The 15,972-nt window shown below is 45.2% G+C and overlaps 1 protein-coding gene and 5 non-coding genes across 6 annotated transcripts in view; all 6 read left to right on the top strand.

The window, feature by feature from the left end:
* The window catches only part of RPS8 (ribosomal protein S8), a 63,218-nt gene that overhangs the window by 30,211 nt on the left and 17,035 nt on the right, over positions 1 to 15,972 (top strand). The gene's annotated exons all lie outside the window — the stretch shown is intronic.
* Positions 3,841 to 3,955, top strand: LOC142504044 (U5 spliceosomal RNA). The gene has a single exon (XR_012804169.1). It is a non-coding gene; the product is annotated as a U5 spliceosomal RNA (small nuclear RNA).
* LOC142504084 (U5 spliceosomal RNA) lies at positions 4,784 to 4,898 on the top strand. Its single transcript, XR_012804206.1, has one exon. It is a non-coding gene; the product is annotated as a U5 spliceosomal RNA (small nuclear RNA).
* LOC142504083 (U5 spliceosomal RNA) lies at positions 9,844 to 9,958 on the top strand. Its single transcript, XR_012804205.1, has one exon. It is a non-coding gene; the product is annotated as a U5 spliceosomal RNA (small nuclear RNA).
* Positions 10,784 to 10,898, top strand: LOC142504078 (U5 spliceosomal RNA). The gene has a single exon (XR_012804200.1). It is a non-coding gene; the product is annotated as a U5 spliceosomal RNA (small nuclear RNA).
* LOC142504082 (U5 spliceosomal RNA) lies at positions 11,728 to 11,842 on the top strand. Its single transcript, XR_012804204.1, has one exon. It is a non-coding gene; the product is annotated as a U5 spliceosomal RNA (small nuclear RNA).

Raw genomic sequence — 15,972 nt, 5'->3', positions numbered from 1 at the left:
CCCTCCCACCCCCCCACCATCATTTTTATTTCCCCAGGCTGGCCCCCATGCCCCCCATCATTTTTATCTCCCCAGGCTGGCCCCCATGCCCCATCTTATTCCCCCCCCCCCACCATCATTTTTATCTCCCCAGGCTGGCCCCCATGCCCCATCTTATTCCCCCCCCCCACCATTATTTTTATCTCCCCAGGCTGGCCCCCATGCCTCATCTTATCTCCCCCCTCCCCCCCCCAAAGAAAAAAAATTGTCCTTAGCTTACCTCTGACCCCGCCTCTGACCCCGCTGTTCACTCCTGTCTGCGTCCTCGTAAGTACCTGCTGACTCAGGCCTCGTTCAGGGTGCAGGCTTCGGAGGGAGGGCGTGCTGATGTGCGAGCTGCCGTGGGACACAATGTATTCAAATTGAATACTGGTTGTCAGGGTAGCAGCTGCCCTGTCTCCGAAGTACGGAGTTGACGCTGGCTACAGTTTCAATAAACAAACCAAGTCGTTTTTTGAAGCTGCAGCAGCGTCACTGGGACCTCGGCAGCCAATGAAATCATTCTTGAGAATGATTTCAAGACTGCAACTTGGATCCCTAACCTCAGGTCTGTAGTCCCGCCCCCTCAACTCCTGAAAACGTCTGCTGGGGATGAACACACATCGCCCAGCAGACTGCCGCCCTCGCGAACGCCCGCCCTCCAACTCCTGCCTCTGGCACCCTGAACGAGGCCTCAGACCAGCATGCATCCACCGCGCTCGCCCCCTCCACACGTGCTCGCCCCCCGCCCACACGGGCTCGCCTGCACACCACACGGGCTCGCCCCCCGCCCACATGTGCTCGCCTGCACACCACACTATAGAACGGGCCACATCCGCCGCTTTGCTTGCCGACGGCCGCCTGCACATTTTCAACCGGACAGACATCAGAATTATCAGCCTGTCCGGTTGAAATCGCGGCGCCCCTCTAGACGAGGCGCACAGTTTGGGAACCACTGGTTTAATCTATACAGATATGCCCCAAAACATTCAATATGAATTGATTTTCCTTTTTTGCTGCTCGCCTAGATGGGCCGGTTTATTGCAAACTGTGTTAGGTATATAAGATGATGACCTTTCTAATTAAATATGGAAGGAACATTGAGGCACACGATCTCCTCAATTAACTAGTGCTGCAGGGAATGTAATTCCACTTCAATAGTCAGTTGCTGCATCCGGATAACAGAATAAGTAGTGGAGCTTTTGTAGATTAACCCCTAGTTGGGAAGTGGTCTGGCGACGACTGTGAAGGGTTGTCTGGGGGAAGTCCTAGAACCCACCCAGACCCCATACATGAGTCCCGCTACTAAATGAACCAGTTCACCTGGGGAAGCTCCAGTAGTTGCAAATAGTAATACATTACTCACAGATGTCTTGGAATCGTCCGGTCTTGCGTGCTCCAGGCTGAAACGCGTTAGAGCTGCGGGGGGTGTTATCCCTTCTCTCTTTTTTAAGAATCCATGTTGAAATAAAGCTGTTTTTGTAGCACAGTCCAGCCTTTGGCATTTTTTTTTTGCGCGGCCGTGCCCGCTGTTTCACTCTCCTCTCCGGCAGGGGTGATTTCTCCTTTCTAATTAAATAGTTGCTGTTCAAATGTGGTATTGTGAGATCATATTTGCAAATTGTGGAGACTGAAAACAACTATTTTCATTGTTGAAGAAAGGGATTGCCAGTAACAGCTTCTGACAATCCTAGTTTTATTAGCAACCTATTACATTCTCTGAAGCAGGCTCTAAAACTAAAAGTGGCTGAAGTTAATTAGGAGAAGGTGGAATGTGGCCTTGAATAAGAAAAAGTCTATCAAACAATTCTGGATCACAGTTTAAAAAAACAAAACAAATGTCCCCAGCTGCAAAATTCCCCCCCCTCACCAGGTTTGAATCTATTTGCATCAAAAACAGATACCAGAAAGACCTGATATCCGAGATCTACAAGGGCCTGGAGCTAGGATCCCGAGATCCTACTCACCGGTACATGCAAAAATGGTCTGAGGACCTCCATATTGAAATAGATCAGGAAGACTGGGCGGAGATCTGGGAACACGCTAAAAAAACGTCAATATGTACAATAACAAAAGAGAACATCTATAAAATTTTATATCAGTGGTACCTGACTCCAGTCAGACTGAGCCAAATCTACCCCGGCGCATTGGACCTCTGCTGGCGGGGATGTGGTCAAAAGGGGGATATGGCCCATATTTGGTGGTCATGTCCAGAGATTCAGAAGTACTGGAACATGATCCAGACAATGGTGGAGGACACAACGGGACTCGCTATCCCGACTGACCCGCTGACCCTGGTGCTGGGCAAACCTATGGAAGATGTCCCCCCCCCCCCCGATGTCCAGGCTCATCACGGCCATATTAACAGCAGCCAGGTGCTCAATTGCAGCTGCCTGGAAGCATATCAAACCCCCCTCTAGGATGACGGTGATCAGGAGAATCAACGAAGTAATGTTAATGGAGAAGCTCACGGCCATGCTCCAGAAAAAGATACCCCAATTTCAGAATACATGGGAACCCTGGCTAGGGACACAGAACTAGAGCAGTCCAGACTAAGGACGTCCTAAGACGGAAAAACATGCCTCACTCTTGAGCAGTAGACATAGATTCGGCCGCAGGCCCCTCCTCCCCCCCCAAGTTCCCCCACCCCCCCTTCTGTTAGTGTTCCCCACATCTCTCCCTTCTCTTCCCTCTTCCCATCTCCCCCCTCTTCCTCTCTCTTTCACCCCTTTTTTTTTTGTTTCCCTTCAGTGGAAAACGAGAAAAAGACATTGGTCACGAAATACAACTATCTTGGGCTCAAGATAACACTGTCTGTAATATTTGTTTGGAAAAATGACCAATAAAAGAAATTGTTACAAAAAAAAAAAAAAACAGGGTTAATGAGTAGGTGCCATAATCAAAGATGGCCGCAGAGTGCATATATTATGCATTATGTTGATAACAGATGCCCAAACCCCATTGGAATGCAAGCTTGCCAGGGACCTTTGCCATCTATTTCAGGAACAATGTAAAGGTTTTATAATTATTATCCTTTTATTTGTAAAGTGACATTATATTTTCCGGGGGGTTACATTGTGACAAAAATGACAAACTATATGACATACAAGTAAGAACAGACAAATGCAAAGAGATACACAAGGTAATGAGGGCCCTGCTCCTGTCTTATTATAGGTCTAATTTGCAAAGACTTGTGAATACACTTTAGTCCCTGAAAATGACTAAGACTGTATTAGTTTGGGGTCACAGAGGGGGGGGGGGGGGGGGGGGGTTAAAATCAATGAGTGAAATTGTTTTTTTTTTTTTTTTTCAAGTGTTTTGACTGGTGTATCCAGAGAAGCAGAGAAACTGAGCACAGCCAATACAAGCTAATAATTGTGACTCTTGGAGACTGGCGTACAGGCATATCCAGCAACTAAGAGGTTAAGCTAGTTGGACCAATTTCGTGTAGTGACTTGCTGAAAAATGTTACTGTAGTATCCTTCAAGTAAAGTTACTGTAGTATCCTTCATGCTCTGACCTGAAGTGATGTCGTTTCTGCAAAAAAATAGCATGATGACTGCAATACATGGTTTGTACCGCTTGCCTGCAGGAATGACATTTGCATACCCATGATGCACTGCAGCCATTTGTGCGCATTTTCTCCCTTTCTGTTTATTTCTGTGTGTGATATACATTTTTAACAATTTCCTAATATGAAGTTAGGGCTTCGTGTAGCTATATGTAATATTTTGAATATAATATTATTTGCTATGCTATTCTCTCCTTTGGTGTAATAAGTTTTGTTTTTTCTTGGGCTATTAACTTCTGTTCTGTTCAAGTATACTCTGGTTTCTCTTCAAATCGAATAAATCTTTCGCCTTTTACTAAAGATTTCCGTGGAGAGGAACAATTATGAGTTTCATTTAATATTTTGATGCCCGGCTCACGCTGGGCTTCCCTATGCAGTTAAAGAAAGATCAATTGTTCATCTATTATCATACATAATAATTCATGTATTTGTGCAGATCCTTAGGGCTTTTCTGTTCACTTTTTGGAGCGGTTTTTCACATGGTCATAAATGCTTTTAAATGCTATGGATGTTAGGGATCTTTGGCGTCTATTTCAGATACAGGGTTAAGAATTTAAATTACATTAATTTATTTTGGCATTTACCCACCACCTATTGGAAGGAAGAATACATTGCCTGCACATGGTTAGAACTGTTGTGAATACGTTTTAGTCGCTGAAGCTAAGTAGGACTGTATTATTTTGATGTTATTAAGGGAAAGTAGGGGTTTGTGATCAATCTGAAAAAAATATATCTTTTCCCCCCTCTAGTGGTTCCACTTAATTCTACACTTCTCTGCAAGAGGGGTTTGTATAGCAGCCATTCCCAACAGCTCAAAGGTTAAGCTAACTTGGACACATTTGAGGAGACTTGTTTATAAGACATGCTGAAAATGTTCATTTTACCACAATAGTAAGAAAGCTTTGACACTGTCCCTGAGGTGGTGTAGTGGTCAGCAAAAACAAACAAACTTGGCTTTCTTTCGGGATCTCATTTACATACCCATGATGCACTGCAGCCACTTGTGTGCATTTTCTCTCTTTCTGATCAATTATGTGTGTGATATACATTTTTAAAAATTTCTTAATATGAAGTTAGGGATTCGTGTATCTATATGTAATATGTTGAATGTAATATTATTTGCTATGATTGTTTCTCCTTTGGTGTAATAAGTAGTTTTTTTTCTTGGGCTATTGACTGCTGTGCTGTTCAAGTATACTCTGGTTTCTCTTCAAATCGAATAAATCTTTCGCCTTTTACTAAAGATTTCCGTGGAGAGGAACAATTATGAGTTTCATTTAATTTTTTGATGCCCGGCTCACGCTGGGCTTCCCTATGCAGTAAAAGAAAGATCAATTGTTCTTTTGATTATATAGATAATTATTAAATAAATTAATATTAATAATTTTATGCAGATCTTATGTTTTTTATTCATTTTTTTAGGTTGTTTTTCTAAATGGCAATAAATACCTGTAAAAGCTTGGTTTAGGGATTTTTGGTGTTGTGTTTAGTGTGCTGTGATTGGCTCACGGTGACACGTGGAGAGGAACAGTTATGAGCCTCATTCAATTTTTGGATTCCTAGTTCTTGCTGGGCTTATATATTTGTAAATAGTAGATGTGATGATATAAATGTTTGTGCATAAGATTATTGTTACTTTTACTTGTTATAAGTGTTTTTTTGGGGTTCAGATTAAACAAGTCAATATCTCTTCTAGGTTGTGCATATGTAATGTTCTATCAGGAATTGTCTGTGGTTGTTTAAGAAGATTTAGTTAAGCAATTCAGCTCTGTGAGAGGCGCTTATACAAGACATTATATAAGGGCGTACACAATATTTTGAGATTGCTCCAAACCTTACATTTCTGTTTTTTCATGGTCCACAAATGTTTAAAAGGCGATGAGAAGTGCATTTAACATGAGTTTGAACCTGTAGGAGGACAAGACGTGACACCTTTCTGAGATTTGCTTCTCTGTGTGTTGTTCGGCCAGTAATAAACCTGCTGCGGTCAGTGTGTGAGTCTTTCTCTCCCCTGCGGGGTGGCCAATTTAAAGGGGCAATCCAAGCGGGTGCTTCTATTTTTAACATAGCATTAAAGAAAGGGGTCTCCGGAGCTGAACACCATTAATTTCAGCTCCGGGGACCCCTTCCTTCTGGAGATACATCAGCAGGGGGTGCCGGTTGCCACTTGGCTAGCAGGGTTCATTTAATACTGGGGGTTTCAAAGCTCCCGGGCCAGAGACCCCCTGCTTCAAACCCATGTTAAAAAATACTGTAGAAAAAACAAAAAAGGGCCTGATTTGCTCCTTTAAAGTGAGGGACATGTAAGTGCTACTAGCCCCATTATCATGGCGATATATAATGAATATATCCAGGGGCGTAGCCAGGACTGTGGGGCATTTCGATTTGGGGGTGGAGTACTAATTATGCTCCACACACACTAACTTATGTAGTGTACATGAAGAATGTAAAAGGCTATCACATGATGGTGCGGCACCATTATGACGGGACCCTGCAGCAGGAAATGCCGCCAGAGAAGGTAAGAGGTTACAGAAGCCCCACACCTTCCCCCTGCAACTAGTTTAGTAGTTGCGGGGCCTCTGTAACCACGGGGCTCGGTGCATAGGCACCGACAGCAGCGCCATCAAGCCGGCCATTCATACAGGGGCCCTCGTACTGGGAGGACCCTGAACGCAATTATTACACTCGTTGTGTGAGTGAAGAAATCCCTAAATAAGTTTAATAAATATTTATTTTATTTTATTTGTGCAATTATTGACACACACACACACACACACACACACACACACACACACACACACACACACACACACACACACACACACACCTCCATACATTTGAGCGCTGGTAGCGGCGCGAAATCATCTTTTCCCCGTCTTTGCTGCTGTCTGTCGGCTCCCCGCTCCCTGCTGTGCGCGCGCGCTGCGCCATTATAGAAAGGCTGACTAACGTCAGGCAACTAAAATTCTGCGTGCGCGCACGGTGTAGCGCGCGCCCGGCACTGTAGAACGTGCCTAGGGTTGCCAGGTTGCTTGTCCAAAAATACTGGACACAATACTAGACCCCCACACCCCCCGAATACATATAAAAAATACCCCCCGCGCCCCCGAATACATATAAAAAATACCCCCGCGCCCCCCAAATACATTATAAATCCCCCCCATCTTCCCAATACAAAATATACCCCCACCTCCCCCCCCATCATCACCACAGCTCATCCTGGCCCCCATCATCTCAGCTCATCCTTGCCCCGCATCACTGCCCCATCTTATCCCCCCCGCCCCCATGCCCCTTCTTATCTCCCCCCCCCCCCCATCATTTTTATCTCCCCAGGCTGGCCCCCATGCCCCATCTTATTCCCCCCCCCATCATTTTTATCTCCCCAAGCTGGCCCCCATGCCCCATCTTAATCCCCTCCCCCCCATCATTTTTATCTCCCCAGGCTGACCCCCATGCCCCTCTCGTATTCTCCCCCCCCCCCCCATCATTTTTTTTCCCCAGGCTGGCCCCCATGCCCCCCATCATTTTTATCTCCCCAGGCTGGCCCCCATGCCTCATCTTATCTCCCCCCCCCCCCCCCCAAAGAAAAAAAATTGTCCTTAGCTTACCTCTGACTCTGCCTCTGACCCCTCCTCTGACCCCGCTGTTCACTCCTGTCTGCGTCCTCGTAAGTACCTGCTGACTCAGGCCTCGTTCAGGGTGCAGGCTTCGGAGGGAGGGCGTGCTGATGTGCGAGCTGCCGTGTGACACAATGTATTCAAATTGAATACTGGTTGTCAGGGTAGCAGCTGCCCTGTCTCCGAAGTACGGAGTTGACGCTGGCTACAGTTTCAATAAACAAACCAAGTCTTTTTTGAAGCTGCAGCAGCGTCACTGGGACCTCGGCAGCCAATGAAATCATTCTTGAGAATGATTTCAAGACTGCAACTTGGATCCCTAACCTCAGGTCTGTAGTCCCGCCCCCTCAACTCCTGAAAAAGTCTGCTGGGGATGAACACACATCGCCCAGCAGACTGCCGCCCGCCCTCGCGAACGCGCGCCCTCCAACTCCTGCCTCTGGCACCCTGAACGAGGCCTCAGACCAGCATGCATCCACCGCGCTCGCCCCCTCCACACGTGCTCGACCCCGCCCACACGTGCTCGCCCCCTCCACACGTGCTCGCCCCCGCCCACACGTGCTCGCCCCCGCCCACACGTGCTCGCCCCCTCCACACGTGCTCGACCCCGCCCACACGTGCTCGCCCCCGCCCACACGGGCTCGCCCCCCGCCCACACAGGCTCGCCTACACACCACACTATAGAACGGGCCACATCCGCCGCTTGGCTTGCCGACGGCCGCCTGCACATTTTCAACCGGACAGACATCAGAATTATCAGCCTGTCCGGTTGAAATCGCGGCGCCGCTCTAGACAAGCCACGGCGCACCAGGGTGCCGCGGCGCACAGTTTGGGAACCACTGGTTTAATCTATACAGATATGCCCCAAAACATTCAATATGAATTGATTTTCCTTTTTTGCTGCTCGCCTAGATGGGCCGGTTTATTGCAAACTGTGTTAGGTATATAAGATGATGACCTTTCTAATTAAATATGGAAGGAACATTGAGGCACACGATCTCCTCCATTAACTAGTGCTGCAGGGAATGTAATTCCACTTCAATAGTCAGTTGCTGCATCCGGATAACAGAATAAGTAGTGGAGGTTTTGTAGATTAACCCCTAGTTGGGAAGTGGTCTGGCGACGACTGTGAAGGGTTGTCTGGGGGAAGTCCTAGAACCCACCCAGACCCCATACACGAGTCCCACTACTAAATGAACCAGTTCACCTGGAGAAGCTCCAGTAGTTGCAAATAGTAATACATTACTCACAGATGTCTTGGAATCGTCCGGTCTTGCGTGCTCCAGGCTGAAACGCGTTAGAGCTGCGGGGGGTGTTATCCCTTCTCTCTTTTTTAAGAATCCATGTTGAAATAAAGCTGTTTTTGTAGCACAGTCCAGCCTTTGGCATTTTTGTTGCGCGGCTGTGCCCGCTGTTTCACTCTCCTCTCCGGCGGGGGTGATTTCTCCTTTCTAATTAAATAGTTGCTGTTCAAATGCGGTATTCTGAGATCATATTTGCAAATTGTGGAGACTGAAAACAACTATTTTCATTGTTGAAGAAAGGGATTGCCAGTAACAGCTTCTGACAATCCTGGTTTTATTAGCAACCTATTACATTCTCTGAAGCAGGCTCTAAAACTAAAAGTGGCTGAAGTTAATTAGGAGAAGGTGGAATGTGGCCTTGAATAAGAAAAAGTCTATCAAACAATTCTGGATCACAGTTTAAAAAACAAAAAAAAAACAGGGTTAATGAGTAGGTGCCATAATCAAAGATGGCCGCAGAGTGCATATATTATGCATTATGTTGATAACAGATGCCCAAACCCCATTGGAATGCAAGCTTGCCAGGGACCTTTGCCATCTATTTCAGGAACAATGTAAAGGTTTTATAATTATTATCCTTTTATTTGTAAAGTGCCATTATATTTTCCGGGGGGTTACATTGTGACAAAAATGACAAACTATATGACATACAAGTAAGAACAGACAAATGCAAAGAGATACACAAGGTAATGAGGGCCCTGCTCCTGTCTTATTATAGGTCTAATTTGCAAAGACTTGTGAATACACTTTAGTCCCTGAAAATGACTAAAACTGTATTAGTTTGGGGTCACAGAGGGGGGGGGGGGTTAAAATCAATGAGTGAAATTGTTTGTTTGTTTTTTTTTCAAGTGTTTTGACTGTTGTATCCAGAGAAGCAGAGAAACTGATAATTGTGACTGTTGTAGACTTGCATACAGGCATATCCAGCAGCTAAGAGGTTAAGCTAGTTGGACCAGTTTCGTGTAGTGACTTGCTGAAAACTGTTACTGTAGTTGTATCATTCGAGTAAAGAAAGCGTGTTCATGCTCTGACCTGAAGTGATGTCGTTTCTGCAAAATATAGCTTGATGACTGCAATACATGGTTTGTACCGCTTGCCTGTAGGAATGACATTTGCATACCCATGATGCACTGCAGCCATTTGTGCGCATTTTCTCTCTTTCTGTTTATTTCTGTGTGTGATATACATTTTTAACAATTTCTTAATATGAAGTTAGGGCTTCGTGTATCTATATGTAATATTTTGAATGTAATATTTTTTGCTATGATATTCTCTCCTTTGGTGTAATAAGTTGTGTTTTTTCTTGGGCTATTGACTGCTGAGCTGTTCAGGTATACTCTGGTTTCTCTTCAAATCGAATAAATCTTTCGCCTTTTACTAAAGATTTCCGTGGAGAGGAACAATTATGAGTTTCATTTAATTTTTTGATGCCCGGCTCACGCTGGGCTTCCCTATGCAGTACAAAAAAAGATCAATTGCTCATCTATTATCATACATAATAATTCATGTATTTGTGCAGATCTTAGGGGCCGTTGTGTTAACTTTTTAGTGCGGTTTTCCACATGGTCATAAATGCTTTTAAATGCTATGGATGTTAGGGATCTTTGGCGTCTATTTAAGATACAGGGTTAAGAATTTAAATTACATTAATTTATTTTGGCATTTACCCACCACCTATTGGAAGAATACATTGCCTGCACATGGTTAGAACTGTTGTGAATACGTTTTAGTCCCCGAAGCTAAGTAGGACTGTATTATTTTGATGTTATTAAGGGAAAGTAGGGGTTTGTGATCAATCTGAAAAATATATATCTTTTCCCCCCTCTAGTGGTTCCGCCTAATTCTTGACTTCTCTGCAAGAGGGGTTTGTATAGCAGCCATTCCCAACAGCTCAAAGGTTAAGCTAACTTGGACACATTTGAGGAGACTTGTTTATAAGACATGCTGAAAATGTTCATTTTACCACAATAGTAAGAAAGCTTTGACACTGTCCCTGAGGTGGTGTAGTGGTTAGCAAAAACAAACAAACTTGGCTTTCTTTCGGGATCTCATTTACATACCCATGATGCACTGCAGCCACTTGTGTGCATTTTCCTTCTTTCTGATCAATTATGTGTGTGATATACATTTTTAACAATTTCATAATATGAAGTTAGGGATTCGTGTATCTATATGTAATATTTTGAATGTTATATTATTTGCTATGATATTCTCTCCTTTGGTGTAATAAGTTAGGTTTTTTCTTGGGCTATTAACGTCTGTATTTTTCAAGTATACTCTGGTTTCTCTTCAAATCGAATAAATCTTTCGCCTTTTACTAAAGATTTCCGTGGAGAGGAACAATTATGAGTTTCATTCAATTTTTTGATGCCCGGCTCACGCTGGGCTTCCTTATGCAGTAAAAAAAAAAAGATCAATTGTTCATCTATTATCATACATAAATACATAACAATAATGAATTTGTGCAGAACTTTAGGGCTTTTCTGTTCACTTTTTAGAGCGGGTTTTCACATGGTCATAAATGCTATGGATGTTTGGGATCTTTGGCGTCTATTTCAGATACAGGGTTAAGAATTTAAATTACATTAATTTATTTCGGCATTTACCCACCACCTATTGGAAGGAAGAATACATTGCCTGCACATGGTTAGAACTGTTGTGAATACGTTTTAGTCCCCGAAGCTAAGTAGGACTGTATTATTTTGATGTTATTAAGGGAAAGTAGGGGTTTGTGATCAATCTGAAAAAAATATATCTTTTCCCCCCTCTAGTGGTTCCACTTAATTCTACACTTCTCTGCAGAGGGGTTTGTATAGCAGCCATTCCCAGCAGCTCAAAGGTTAAGCTAACTTGGACACATTTGAGGAGACTTGTTTATAAGACATGCTGAAAATGTTCATTTTACCACAAAAGTAAGAAAGCTTTGACACTCTGTCCCTGAGGTGGTGTAGTGGTTAGCAAAAACAAACAAACTTGGCTTTCTTTCGGGATCTCATTTACATACCCATGATGCACTGCAGCCACTTGTGTGCATTTTCTCTCTTTCTGATCAATTATGTGTGTGATATACATTTTTAACAATTTCTTAATATGAAGTTAGGGATTCGTTTATCTATATGTAATATGTTGAATGTAATATTATTTGCTATGATATTCTCCCCTTTGGTGTAATAAGTAGTTTTTTTTCTTCGCCTATTGACTGCTGTGCTGTTCAAGTATACTCTGGTTTCTCTTCAAATCGAATAAATCTTTCGCCTTTTACTAAAGATTTCCGTGGAGAGGAACAATTATGAGTTTCATTTAATTTTTTGATGCCCGGCTCACGCTGGGCTTCCCTATGCAGTAAAAGAAAGATCAATTGTTCTTTTGATTATATAGATAATTATTAAATAAATTAATATTAATAATTTTATGCAGATCTTATGTTTTTTATTCATTTTTTTAGGTTGTTTTTCTAAATGGCAATAAATACCTGTAAAAGCTTGGTTTAGGGATTTTTGGTGTTGTGTTTAGTGTGCTGTGATTGGCTCACGGTGACACGTGGAGAGGAACAGTTATGAGCCTCATTCAATTTTTGGATTCCTAGTTCTTGCTGGGCTTATATATTTGTAAATAGTAGATGTGATGATATAAATGTTTGTGCATAAGATTATTGTTACTTTTACTTGTTATAAGTGTTTTTTTGGGGTTCAGATTAAACAAGTCAATATCTCTTCTAGGTTGTGCATATGTAATGTTCTATCAGGAATTGTCTGTGGTTGTTTAAGAAGATTTAGTTAAGCAATTCAGCTCTGTGAGAGGCGCTTATACAAGACATTATATAAGGGCGTACACAATATTTTGAGATTGCTCCAAACCTTACATTTCTGTTTTTTCATGGTCCACAAATGTTTAAAAGGCGATGAGAAGTGCATTTAACATGAGTTTGAACCTGTAGGAGGACAAGACGTGACACCTTTCTGAGATTTGCTTCTCTGTGTGTTGTTCGGCCAGTAATAAACCTGCTGCGGTCAGTGTGTGAGTCTTTCTCTCCCCTGCGGGGTGGCCAATTTAAAGGGGCAATCCAAGCGGGTGCTTCTATTTTTAACATAGCATTAAAGAAAGGGGTCTCCGGAGCTGAACACCATTAATTTCAGCTCCGGGGACCCCTTCCTTCTGGAGATACATCAGCAGGGGGTGCCGGTTGCCACTTGGCTAGCAGGGTTCATTTAATACTGGGGGTTTCAAAGCTCCCGGGCCAGAGACCCCCTGCTTCAAACCCATGTTAAAAAATACTGTAGAAAAAACAAAAAAGGGCCTGATTTGCTCCTTTAAAGTGAGGGACATGTAAGTGCTACTAGCCCCATTATCATGGCGATATATAATGAATATATCCAGGGGCGTAGCCAGGACTGTGGGGCATTTCGATTTGGGGGTGGAGTACTAATTATGCTCCACACACACTAACTTATGTAGTGTACATGAAGAATGTAAAAGGCTATCACATGATGGTGCGGCACCATTATGACGGGACCCTGCAGCAGGAAATGCCGCCAGAGAAGGTAAGAGGTTACAGAAGCCCCACACCTTCCCCCTGCAACTAGTTTAGTAGTTGCGGGGCCTCTGTAACCACGGGGCTCGGTGCATAGGCACCGACAGCAGCGCCATCAAGCCGGCCATTCATACAGGGGCCCTCGTACTGGGAGGACCCTGAACGCAATTATTACACTCGTTGTGTGAGTGAAGAAATCCCTAAATAAGTTTAATAAATATTTATTTTATTTTATTTGTGCAATTATTGACACACACACACACACACACACACACACACACACACACACACACACACACACACACACCTCCATACATTTGAGCGCTGGTAGCGGCGCGAAATCATCTTTTCCCCGTCTTTGCTGCTGTCTGTCGGCTCCCCGCTCCCTGCTGTGCGCGCGCGCTGCGCCATTATAGAAAGGCTGACTAACGTCAGGCAACTAAAATTCTGCGTGCGCGCACGGTGTAGCGCGCGCCCGGCACTGTAGAACGTGCCTAGGGTTGCCAGGTTGCTTGTCCAAAAATACTGGACACAATACTAGACCCCCACACCCCCCGAATACATATAAAAAATACCCCCGCGCCCCCGAATACATATAAAAAATACCCCCGCGCCCCCCAAATACATTATAAATCCCCCCCATCTTCCCAATACAAAATATACCCCCACCTCCCCCCCATCATCACCACAGCTCATCCTGGCCCCCATCATCTCAGCTCATCCTTGCCCCGCATCACTGCCCCATCTTATCCCCCCCGCCCCCATGCCCCTTCTTATCTCCCCCCCCCCCCATCATTTTTATCTCCCCAGGCTGGCCCCCATGCCCCATCTTATTCCCCCCCCCATCATTTTTATCTCCCCAAGCTGGCCCCCATGCCCCATCTTAATCCCCTCCCCCCCATCATTTTTATCTCCCCAGGCTGACCCCCATGCCCCTCTCGTATTCTCCCCCCCCCCCCATCATTTTTTTTCCCCAGGCTGGCCCCCATGCCCCCCATCATTTTTATCTCCCCAGGCTGGCCCCCATGCCTCATCTTATCTCCCCCCCCCCCCCCCCCAAAGAAAAAAAATTGTCCTTAGCTTACCTCTGACTCTGCCTCTGACCCCTCCTCTGACCCCGCTGTTCACTCCTGTCTGCGTCCTCGTAAGTACCTGCTGACTCAGGCCTCGTTCAGGGTGCAGGCTTCGGAGGGAGGGCGTGCTGATGTGCGAGCTGCCGTGTGACACAATGTATTCAAATTGAATACTGGTTGTCAGGGTAGCAGCTGCCCTGTCTCCGAAGTACGGAGTTGACGCTGGCTACAGTTTCAATAAACAAACCAAGTCTTTTTTGAAGCTGCAGCAGCGTCACTGGGACCTCGGCAGCCAATGAAATCATTCTTGAGAATGATTTCAAGACTGCAACTTGGATCCCTAACCTCAGGTCTGTAGTCCCGCCCCCTCAACTCCTGAAAAAGTCTGCTGGGGATGAACACACATCGCCCAGCAGACTGCCGCCCGCCCTCGCGAACGCGCGCCCTCCAACTCCTGCCTCTGGCACCCTGAACGAGGCCTCAGACCAGCATGCATCCACCGCGCTCGCCCCCTCCACACGTGCTCGACCCCGCCCACACGTGCTCGCCCCCTCCACACGTGCTCGCCCCCGCCCACACGTGCTCGCCCCCGCCCACACGTGCTCGCCCCCTCCACACGTGCTCGACCCCGCCCACACGTGCTCGCCCCCGCCCACACGGGCTCGCCCCCCGCCCACACAGGCTCGCCTACACACCACACTATAGAACGGGCCACATCCGCCGCTTGGCTTGCCGACGGCCGCCTGCACATTTTCAACCGGACAGACATCAGAATTATCAGCCTGTCCGGTTGAAATCGCGGCGCCGCTCTAGACAAGCCACGGCGCACCAGGGTGCCGCGGCGCACAGTTTGGGAACCACTGGTTTAATCTATACAGATATGCCCCAAAACATTCAATATGAATTGATTTTCCTTTTTTGCTGCTCGCCTAGATGGGCCGGTTTATTGCAAACTGTGTTAGGTATATAAGATGATGACCTTTCTAATTAAATATGGAAGGAACATTGAGGCACACGATCTCCTCCATTAACTAGTGCTGCAGGGAATGTAATTCCACTTCAATAGTCAGTTGCTGCATCCGGATAACAGAATAAGTAGTGGAGGTTTTGTAGATTAACCCCTAGTTGGGAAGTGGTCTGGCGACGACTGTGAAGGGTTGTCTGGGGGAAGTCCTAGAACCCACCCAGACCCCATACACGAGTCCCACTACTAAATGAACCAGTTCACCTGGAGAAGCTCCAGTAGTTGCAAATAGTAATACATTACTCACAGATGTCTTGGAATCGTCCGGTCTTGCGTGCTCCAGGCTGAAACGCGTTAGAGCTGCGGGGGGTGTTATCCCTTCTCTCTTTTTTAAGAATCCATGTTGAAATAAAGCTGTTTTTGTAGCACAGTCCAGCCTTTGGCATTTTTGTTGCGCGGCCGTGCCCGCTGTTTCACTCTCCTCTCCGGCGGGGGTGATTTCTCCTTTCTAATTAAATAGTTGCTGTTCAAATGCGGTATTCTGAGATCATATTTGCAAATTGTGGAGACTGAAAACAACTATTTTCATTGTTGAAGAAAGGGATTGCCAGTAACAGCTTCTGACAATCCTGGTTTTATTAGCAACCTATTACATTCTCTGAAGCAGGCTCTAAAACTAAAAGTGGCTGAAGTTAATTAGGAGAAGGTGGAATGTGGCCTTGAATAAGAAAAAGTCTATCAAACAATTCTGGATCACAGTTTAAAAAACAAAAAAAAAACAGGGTTAATGAGTAGGTGCCATAATCAAAGATGGCCGCAGAGTGCATATATTATGCATTATGTTGATAACAGATGCCCAAACCCCATTGGAATGCAAGCTTGCCAGGGACCTTT

Source organism: Ascaphus truei, chromosome 10 (genome assembly GCF_040206685.1).
Source record: "Ascaphus truei isolate aAscTru1 chromosome 10, aAscTru1.hap1, whole genome shotgun sequence".
Lineage (NCBI taxonomy): Eukaryota > Metazoa > Chordata > Amphibia > Anura > Ascaphidae > Ascaphus > Ascaphus truei.
Note: the sequence above shows the minus strand (reverse complement) of the source record. Positions and strands in the feature narration are given on the sequence as shown.